The following is a 10,852-nucleotide window of genomic DNA, read 5'->3' on the forward strand; positions in this document are numbered from 1 at the left end:
CCGAGGATTGGTGATTATCGAGTCCGGGAGAGTGTTGGAAAGATTTTTCAAATACTGTGAGGAACTATTAGGCTATCAGTCTCAATGAATGTTTAAAAAACGTACTTTGTTGACTTACTGTGTGAGGTGAAGAAAGAATTACTGAGAACCTCAGATTATTAGTGGGGGATGTGGTGAGTTAAGACAATCTTTAAGAAATGTAGACATCCCCAAATGGGCACTTTGTGGCAGAAGGCCAGGTACTTCTATGCGTGCTCGGGCACGCACGCTCCCTCAAAATGATCAAGACAGAGAAACCAGACACATGCACATTGCTCACAAGACACTCCAAACAAAAGACAATAAAAAAATGACAACTCGTAAATGATGGTTATGAAATAAACTAAAACTTGTTTCCCACAAGTTTAGCAGGTTGAGACTGTAGTCTAATTAATAAAAGCATTAACAGAAATGTATGTAACCAAATAACTGGGATTAACTGTACATTTGCTAGGCCTACTGGTGACATACAGTATGTAATGGGGAATTTATTAAAAAATAATAATAATCAAAGGGCAAACAATTCACACAATGAAACAATGAATAAACGTTCTAAAACTTCTTGTTTCCCACAAGTTTAGCAAAGCATACACCTTATGTTGAGACTGTAGGATTCTAATTAAGGTAAAAGGTGCATTAACAGGAAATGTATGTAACCAACTTCTTCAGTGGTAACTGGGATTAACTGTAGGGCCATTTGCTAGGCCTAGGCAAGCACCATGGTGACGGATACAGTATGTAGCCAGTGGAGAGAGGGAATTTGAGAGAATTGGGAAGGTTGAAAAATAATGAAGGGTTTAATCAAAGGGAGCCCAGCCAAACAATTCACGGGAGATGACAATGAAACAATGAATCTGCAAGAATGTTGTCTGGAGACAGCTGAGTCCTTCTGGAGCAGCAGGAAGAGGAGCTCCGTTCTGGAGAGGTGGTGAGACCTGATATGTCTGCCAGACATATCTTACCTGGTCCAGAAGGGGGAAAGGAGAAGATTAATTGTGTGTCGTCTGCACACCATGTGAGGTTATGACCCTTCTTCTTGTCTCAATGTTTTAAATTATACCCTAAGACACATTGTCTTCACACATTTTTTTGATGCTTTTCACTGACATCTGCAACTCAATAATCAGTTAGGCCTATTGCCACACTCGCTGCCCAAATTGCGGGTTTCCCAAATAGGCATAGGCCTACTCGCTTGTGATTTGAAACAATCTATAGCAACAACTAAAAAAAGCTGATGATCCTCTGAGGCTAAGTCATGCTCTCTGGTGAAGTATTTTGAATGGTTCTATTTAGACAGGAGCATTGGCTTAACACAGTTTCTCTGGAACCCCACTAGGTTGGAGTTTGCCCCTCCCCCACTCCTAAAATAAAAACGGAATGTGTCATCCAGCCAGCCACTCACAAAGAAGCCTATAGACTAGGGATCGCAGTCCATGGTGCTGAAACTGTGACATGTCTATGAGGCTGCCTATCAAATGGATGATAGGTTTTCTGTGGTGCCAGGGCATGTAGCCTATAGCTTTGCATTAGCTAATGGCTAAATGTTTATTGCTAATGCATACATGTTTTATATTTGGTCATCATTTTCTAATGTTAAGCTAAACATTTCACGAAGCTGTACTGTGTGAGAAGGCTGCAATTTAATTACTTGTTCAGTAATTAAAGTGGCAATATGTAACCTTTTGGGTGACCTGATCAAATTCACATAGAAATGTTATTTATAGATCTATCCTTCTACTTGAAAGCAAGTCTAAGAAGTCGTAGAACTATTCTATATGCGCTATTTCTATTCTTCTCATTTTTAAGTTTTATTTTCTGTCTTAACTTTCAGTTTTGTACACCAGCTTCAAACAGCTGAAATGACAATATTTTTGGTTATGGAACATATTTCACAGAGGTTTAGATGGTAGAATGATTTTCTACACTATACTAGCTTATTTGGTCACATAAACTGAAATTAGGCAAACTATTAGAGTTTGGTAACCAAAAAATGGCAGAGCAATTTCTGAATAGTGCAACATTAAAGTTGGAAATTCAAACAATGCAGATTGTAAAATAAATGTTTGAAACAACAGCATACTTATCAGAAACCACTAGATTTTTTAGAATATAAAACGTTCCTGTATAACCTACCTGAACCTTCATGGCATGAGCAGTCCTTGCTCTTGCCCAGCTTGGATATAAAGCTGTTGTTCTTAAAACCAGTCAGTCCACCCTCAAAACACTAGTTTACAATGAATTGCTTCATTATGCAGTATAGCCTACTATCTATAGCTACAGGCTACAGTATTTAGCTGCTATTTATCTGCCATTTATAAAACATGTAATACACATCAAATAGCCTAAGCAGTTCAATTAGTTCAATTATTTATTTTTTGTGGAGCCTGAGGCACTTTGATCAGTCACATTCTTGAAGCCCAAGAAACAAACACCTAGCTTCCTAGTACATATGGAAATTAAAAAAAGGTTTCTGAATGATTTTTAGAAGATTACTGTCAAAATTATTTATATATACAAAAAAAGAAACATTGATGATGGGCACATGGGCCGTGGGGGTGTCCGGTATGCCAGTGGACAGGAGTAATTATATAATTTTGTCAAAACATCAATTTACTTTAGGGGAAGCCAGCATCTGAACAGTGCACTGTTCACCTGCCAACTTTCCTTTCCAATTTGTGAATGGCTGTAACAAGAGATCTGTATATAATGACAAGATGATCATGTCTCTGCCCCAACAACGGGAGTCGTTGTTCCAAAGGCAGGAAAGCAGGAAGGCAGGCAGGGGCATCATGCACCCCAAAAATCAGAGGGGTCACAAATTACTTGAGGATGGCTGGGGGGTGGTCCCAATGGGGGGGAGGGGGGGGCTAGGTCCACCGTCCATAAGTTAGAGAATTTTGCAATAAAATCTAGAGCCATAATCATTAAGTTAAGTTTTATGTTAAAAATAAGTGTATTTTCTGCCTATGTAAGCATACCTCTTGAGCTGACTGTCATTTTCTTAAAGAAACTAAATATGCTTCTTGTAAGGGATCTCGTCCTCCCTTGGTCCTCCGGCGAGGAGGACCAAAACGCAGCGTGGTAAGTGCCCATAATGTTTATTTTAAAACATAAACTGCACACTACGAAATACAAAACAATAAACGTGAAATGAACGAAACAGTCCCGTGTGGCGACAAACATTGACACGAAAGACAAACACCCACAACTCAAAAGTGAAACCCAGGCTACCTAACTATGATTCTCAATCAGGGACAACAATTGACAGCTGCCTCTGATTGAGAACCATACTAGGCCGAACTCAAAAACCAACATAGAAAAACAAACATAGACTGCCCACCCCAACTCACGCCCTGACCATACTAAAACAAAGATAAAAACAAAGGAACTAAGGTTAGAACATGACACTTCTCTGCATCTCTGCTAAAATCTGGGTAAAAGATTGAAAGGAATGTGAGTCTTATTCAGTACATTTAGTAATTGCTTACTTTTCTAAAGTCTACCAACCTTGCCAGCAGTTATGCCAGCTAAAATAGTTAGACAAGCTAACTACTGTAACTTGATTGAAATGGCTTCTTGGTCAGTAGTTATTAGGTTGGAAGATTGGAAACCGATCTGGGCTAGCTAAAGTCAACTTCATAAAATTGCTAGGTGGCGTTTTTCTTTATTTTGACTATTTTCTACATTGTAGAATAATAGTGAAGACATAAAAACTATGAAAAAACACATGGAATCATCTAGTAACCAAAAAAGTGTTAAATAAATCAAAATATATTTTAGATTTGATATTCTTCAAATCTCCCTTTGCCTTGATGACAGCTTTGCACACTCTTGGCTATCTCTAAACCAGCTTCACTTGGAATGCTTTTCCAACAGACTTGAAGGAGTTCCCACATATGCTGAGCACTTGTTGGCTCCAATTTGGACTCCAGACCAAAGGACACATTTCCACTGGTCTAATGTCCATTGCTCGTGTTTCTTGGCCCAAGCAAGTCTCTTTTTCTTATTGGTGTCCTTTAGTAGTGATTTCTTTGCAGCAATTCGACCATGAATGCCTCATTCACACAGTCTCCTCTGAACAGTTGAAGTTGAGATGTGTCTGTTACTTGAACTCTGCAAAGCATTTATTTGGGCTGCAATTTCTGAGACTGGTAACTCTAATGAACTTATCCTCTGCAGCAGAGGTAACTCTGGGTCTTCCATTGCTGTGGCGGTCCTCATGAGATCCAGTTTCATCACAGCTCTTGAAGGTTTTTGCGACTGCACTTGATGAAACTTTCCCATTTCTTGAGATTTTCCGTATTGAATGACATTCATGTCTTAAATTAATGATGGAGTGTCGTTTCTCTTTGCTTGTTTGAGCTGTTCTTGCCATAATATGGACTTGGTATTTTACCAGATAGGGCTATCTTCTGTATACCCCACTACCTTGTCCTGTGCGCTTTGGAGCAGGTTATCGTCAAGGATCTAGCTGTACTTTGCGCCGTTCATCTAGTATCCCAGTCCCTGCTGCAGAATAACATCCCCACAGCATGATGCTGCCACCACCATGCTTCACTGTAAGGATGGTGTCAGGTTTCCTCCAGCTTGGCATTCAGTACTGAGTTCAATCTTGGTTTCATCAGACCAGAGAACCGGGCTGTCATGTGCTTTTTACTGAGGAGTGGATTCCGTCTGGCCACTCTACCATAAAGGCCTGATTGTTGGAGTGCTGCGGAGATGGATGTCCTTCTGGAAGGTTCTCCCATCTCCACAGAGGAACTCTGGAGCTCTGTCAGAGTGACCATCTTGTTCTTGGTCAATTCCCTGACCAAGGCCCTTCTCCCCCGATTGCTGAGTTTGGCAGGGCGGCCAGCTTTAGGAAGAGTCTTGAGGAAAACTATTAATTTAATACATTTTAGAATATGTCACTCCCATATCTCTGTTTTCTATATATTTTGTTTAGGTCAGGGTGTGTCTAGGGTTTTTGTAGGTCTAGGGGTTTTTGTATATCTATGTTGGCCTGACAAGGATCCCAATCAGAGACAGCTTTTATCGTTGTCTTTGATTGGGGATCATATTTAGGCAGACCTTTTTCCCACTTTCTGGTGTGGGATCTTGTCTATGTTTAGTTGCCTGTCAGCACTAGTTTGTATAGCTTCACATTTCGTTTGGTTGTTTGTTGTTCATGTTCATTCATTAAAAAGAGAATGTATGCATACCACGCTGCACCTTGGTCCGATCCTTATGACGAACGTAACAGAATAAGGCTGTAATGGAACAAAATTTGGAAAAATGGAAGGGTCTGAATACTTTCTGAATACATTGTATATTTATATTTATTTATTTTGAACAGGATAAACGAAGGCAAGCTGTTTCCGGTTCCGGTTGGAGCGAGCGGTCGCATTCGCACTTCGCTCTGCAGGTTGTATAACTTTTTCATTACATTTCATTATAGTACAACGGTTGATTTGTCTAATCTTAGCAATTCTTCTTAGCTAGCTACATAGCCGTCCTTGTATCAGAGATAATTGCATAATTATCGTATTTCGTCGCCCTAACGTAGCCTTCACTGCTATTCGCCCAGGAGCTAGCTAACGCTAGCTAACGCACACAGATTAGCATCACTGTAGTGCTATTCACTCAACTGTACGACTTGATTAGTTTACTGTTAGCTAGCTACATAATCTTAGCCATTCTTCTTAGCTAGCTACATAGCCGTCCTTGTATCAGAGATAATTGCATAATTATCGTATTTCGTATTTCGTCGCCCTAACGTAGCCTTCACTGCTATTCGCCCAGGAGCTAGCAACGCTAGCTAACGCACACAGATTAGCATCACTGTAGTGCTATTCACTCAACTGTACGACTTGATTAGTTCAGTGTTAGCTAGCTACATAGCTGTCTTTGTTTCCAAGATAATTGTGTAGTTTAGTGTGTGTAGCCTTGGAGTGATTATCTTAATTCACTGAGGTTCGCTAGCCAGCTATTGTCGTTCTTTTAACTCAACGTAACGTAAACAACACTGCTAGCTAGCCAGCTAGCCCCGAATAGCAGCACTGTAGAAATTATTACACTCAACGGAACGACTTGATTAGTGTAGTGTCAACAACGCAGCTACTGCCAGCTAGCCTACTTTAGCAGTACTGTATCATTTTAATCATTTTAGTCAATAAGATTCTTGCTACGTAAGCCTAACTTTCTGAACATTCGAGACGTGTAGTCCGCTTGTCATTCCAATTTCCTTGCATTAGCGTAGCCTTTTCTGTAGCCTGTCAACTATGTGTCTGTCTATCCCTGTTCTCTCCTCTCTGCACAGACCATACAAACGCTCCACACCGCGTGGCCGCGACCACCCTAACCTGGTGGTCCCAGCGCGTCACGACCCACGTGGAGTTCCAGGTCTCCGGTAGCCTCTGGAACTGCCAATCTGCGGCCAACAAGGCAGAGTTCATCTCAGCCTATGCCTCCCTCCAGTCCCTTGACTTCTTGGCACTGACGGAAACATGGATCACCACAGATAACACTGCTACTCCTACTGCTCTCTCCTCGTCCGCCCACGTGTTCTCGCACACCCCGAGAGCTTCTGGTCAGCGGGGTGGTGGCACCGGGATCCTCATCTCTCCCAAGTGGTCTTTCTCTCTTTCTCCCCTTACCCATCTGTCTATTGCCTCCTTTGAATTCCATGCTGTCACAGTTACCAGCCCTTTCAAGCTTAACATCCTTATCATTTATCGCCCTCCAGGTTCCCTTGGAGAGTTCATCAATGAGCTTGATGCCTTGATAAGCTCCTTTCCTGAGGACGGCTCACCTCTCACAGTTCTGGGCGACTTTAACCTCCCCACGTCTACCTTTGACTCATTCCTCTCTGCCTCCTTCTTTCCACTCCTCTCCTCTTTTGACCTCACCCTCTCACCTTCCCCCCTACTCACAAGGCAGGCAATACGCTTGACCTCATCTTTACTAGATGCTGTTCTTCCACTAACCTCATTGCAACTCCTCCAAGTCTCCGACCACTACCTTGTATCCTTTTCCCTCTCGCTCTCATCCAACACTTCCCACACTGCCCCTACTCGGATGGTATCGCGCCGTCCCAACCTTCGCTCTCTCTCCCCCGCTACTCTCTCCTCTTCCATCCTATCTTCTCTTCCCTCTGCTCAAACTTTCTCCAACCTATCTCCTGATTCTGCCTCCTCAACCCTCCTCTCCTCCCTTACTGCATCCTTTGACTCCCTATGTCCCCTATCCTCCAGGCCGGCTCGGTCCTCCCCCTCCCGCTCCGTGGCTCGACGACTCATTGCGAGCTCACAGAACAGGGCTCCGGGCAGCCGAGCGGAAATGGAGGAAAACTCGCCTCCCTGCGGACCTGGCATCCTTTCACTCCCTCCTCTCTACATTTTCCTCCTCTGTCTCTGCTGCTAAAGCCACTTTCTACCATTCTAAGTTCCAAGCATCTGCCTCTAACCCTAGGAAGCTCTTTGCCACCTTCTCCTCCCTCCTGAATCCTCCCCCCTCCCTCCTCCCTCTCTGCAGATGACTTCGTCAACCATTTTGAAAAGAAGGTCGATGACATCCGATCCTCGTTTGCTAAGTCAAACGACACCGCTGGTTCTGCTCACACTGCCCTACCCTATGCTCTGACCTCTTTCTCCCTCTCTCTCCAGATGAAATCTCGCGTCTTGTGACGGCCGGCCGCCCAACAACCTGCCCGCTTGACCCTATCCCCTCCTCTCTTCTCCAGACCATTTCCGGAGACCTTCTCCCTTACCTCACCTCGCTCATCAACTCATCCCTGACCGCTGGCTACGTCCCTCCCGTCTTCAAGAGAGCGAGAGTTGCACCCCTTCTGAAAAAAACCTACACTCGATCCCTCCGATGTCAACAACTACAGACCAGTATCCCTTCTCTCTTTTCTCTCCAAAACTCTTGAGCGTGCCGTCCTTGGCCAGCTCTACCGCTATCTCTCTCAGAATGACCTTCTTGATCCAAACCAGTCAGGTTTCAAGACTAGTCATTCAACTGAGACTGCTCTTCTCTGTATCACGGAGGCGCTCCGCACTGCTAAAGCTAACTCTCTCTCCTCTGCTCTCATCCTTCTAGACCTATCGGCTGCCTTCGATACTGTGAACCATCAGATCCTCCTCTCCACCCTCTCCGAGTTGGGCATCTCCGGCGCGGCCCACGCTTGATTGCGTCCTACCTGACAGGTCGCTCCTACCAGGTGGCGTGGCGAGAATCTGTCTCCTCACCACGCGCTCTCACCACTGGTGTCCCCCAGGGCTCTGTTCTAGGCCCTCTCTTATTCTCGCTATACACCAAGTCACTTGGCTCTGTCATAACCTCACATGGTCTCTCCTATCATTGCTATGCAGACGACACACAATTAATCTTCTCCTTTCCCCCTTCTGATGACCAGGTGGCGAATCGCATCTCTGCATGTCTGGCAGACATATCAGTGTGGATGACGGATCACCACCTCAAGCTGAACCTCAGCAAGACGGAGCTCCTCTTCCTCCCGGGAAGGACTGCCCGTTCCATGATCTCGCCATCACGGTTGACAACTCCATTGTGTCCTCCTCCCAGAGCGCTAAGAACCTTGGCGTGATCCTGGACAACACCCTGACGTTCTCAACTAACATCAAGGCGGTGTCCCGTTCCTGTAGGTTCATGCTCTACAACATCCGCAGAGTACGACCCTGCCTCACACAGGAAGCGGCGCAGGTCCTAATCCAGGCACTTGTCATCTCCCGTCTTGATTACTGCAACTCGCTGTTGGCTGGGCTCCCTGCCTGTGCCATTAAACCCCTACAACTCATCCAGAACGCCGCAGCCCGTCTGGTGTTCAACCTTCCCAAGTTCTCTCACGTCACCCCGCTCCTCCGCTCTCTCCACTGGCTTCCAGTTGAAGCTCGCATCCGCTACAAGACCATGGTGCTCGCCACGGAGCTGTGAGGGGAACGGCACCTCAGTACCTCCAGGCTCTGATCAGGCCCTACACCCAAACAAGGGCACTGCGTTCATCCACCTCTGGCCTGCTCGCCTCCCTACCACTGAGGAAGTACAGTTCCCGCTCAGCCCAGTCAAAACTGTTCGCTGCTCTGGCCCCCAATGGTGGAACAAACTCCCTCACGACGCCAGGACAGCGGAGTCAATCACCACCTTCCGGAGACACCTGAAACCCCACCTCTTCAAGGAATACCTAGGATAGGGTAAGTAAGGGTAGGTAATCCTTCTCCCCCCCCAACAAGATTTAGATGCAAGTGGCTGTTCCACTGGTTGTCATAAGGTGTATGCACCAATTTGTAAGTCGCTCTGGATAAGAGCGTCTGCTAAATGACTTAAATGTAATGTAAATGTAAGTTACAAGGGCTGAATCCCAAATCACCCCCTTCCCCTCGCCACTCCATTTGCATGTTCACGTGCACCCCCCGCCATTTGCAGAATTACAGAGGGTGTAAGGCAGGAATATTCAACTCTTACCCTACGAGGTCCGGAGCGTCCTGGTTTTCTGTTCCACCTGATACTTGATTGAGCCAGCAAGTGCTATCCCCACATGCACTGTGATATGTTTGGAGTTTGTGCAATTTCATACACATGAATGGAAAGGTGTAATCATATTGCCATGTGCATTTGTTTATGTCTGATTTCAAGACTTGTAACAGATTAAATACCTCCCAAATTAAATGTTTAACTGTTACTGAGGTTTATATCTTGTAAAATGACAGGAGGGATTTGTTCATTTGAATGCTTGTTTTACTATTTAAAGGTGGAACATTAATTGCATCATTCAAGTCAGGAGTGTGTCCCGAAGTTGATGGGTTTCTTACATTTACATTTAAGTCATTTAGCAGACGCTCTTATCCAGAGCGACTTACAAATTGGTGCATTCACCTTATGACATCCAGTAGAACAGTCACTTTACAATAGTGCATCTAAATCTTAAAGGGGGGTGAGAAGGATTACTTATCCTATCCTAGGTATTCCTTAAAGAGGTGGGGTTTCAGGTGTCTCCGGAAGGTGGTGATTGACTCCGCTGTCCTGGCGTCGTGAGGGAGTTTGTTCCACCATTGGGGGGCCAGAGCAGCGAACAGTTTTGACTGGGCTGAGCGGGAACTGTACTTCCTCAGTGGTAGGGAGGCGAGCAGGCCAGAGGTGGATGAACGCAGTGCCCTTGTTTGGGTGTAGGGCCTGATCAGAGCCTGGAGGTACTGAGGTGCCGTTCCCCTCACAGCTCCGTAGGCAAGCACCATGGTCTTCTTGATGGGTTCGCTTGAATGTCGCAATTGTGGTGGGAAGCATGCACATGAGCTTCTTGAATTTCTTGTAAAGGAGGCAGAGATTGCTAGGATATGAGCTGTTTAGTGTGTCTGCTGTGCAGAGGCAGCGAGAAAAGTTAAATAATCTTCTAGTGGCTTGGTTACCATGGAGACACTGCCGTCCAGTGCTGTGGCTGCCATTAGCAAGGGGCAGAATCCAGATACCCTTGTCATGAAGAAAGTAGATTTTTTGGCAGGAATGGGGACAAATTGCTGGATAATTCTTACTGTATAACCATCACCATGAAAAATCTGAATCCTTGCCTACCACAGTCATGCTTATTTGTGTCTTAATGTGAACAATGGGTCTGGTCACCTCTCCTGACAAGGGCATCAACGTCTGGTGTCATCTTTGATGGGTCTACAATATATTAGACACTAAGTGCCTGTTAAGAAGGTGCCGCAGAGGATGGCTGACGTTTTACATGCCGTAACCAGTTGTGCTATTTTGTTTGTTTTTTTGCGTTGTTAGTAACTTATTTCTTTACTTATTTTGTACATAATGTTGTTGCTACCAT

Source organism: Oncorhynchus keta, chromosome 2 (assembly GCF_023373465.1).
Source record: "Oncorhynchus keta strain PuntledgeMale-10-30-2019 chromosome 2, Oket_V2, whole genome shotgun sequence".
In the NCBI taxonomy this organism is placed as follows: Eukaryota; Metazoa; Chordata; class Actinopteri; order Salmoniformes; family Salmonidae; genus Oncorhynchus; species Oncorhynchus keta.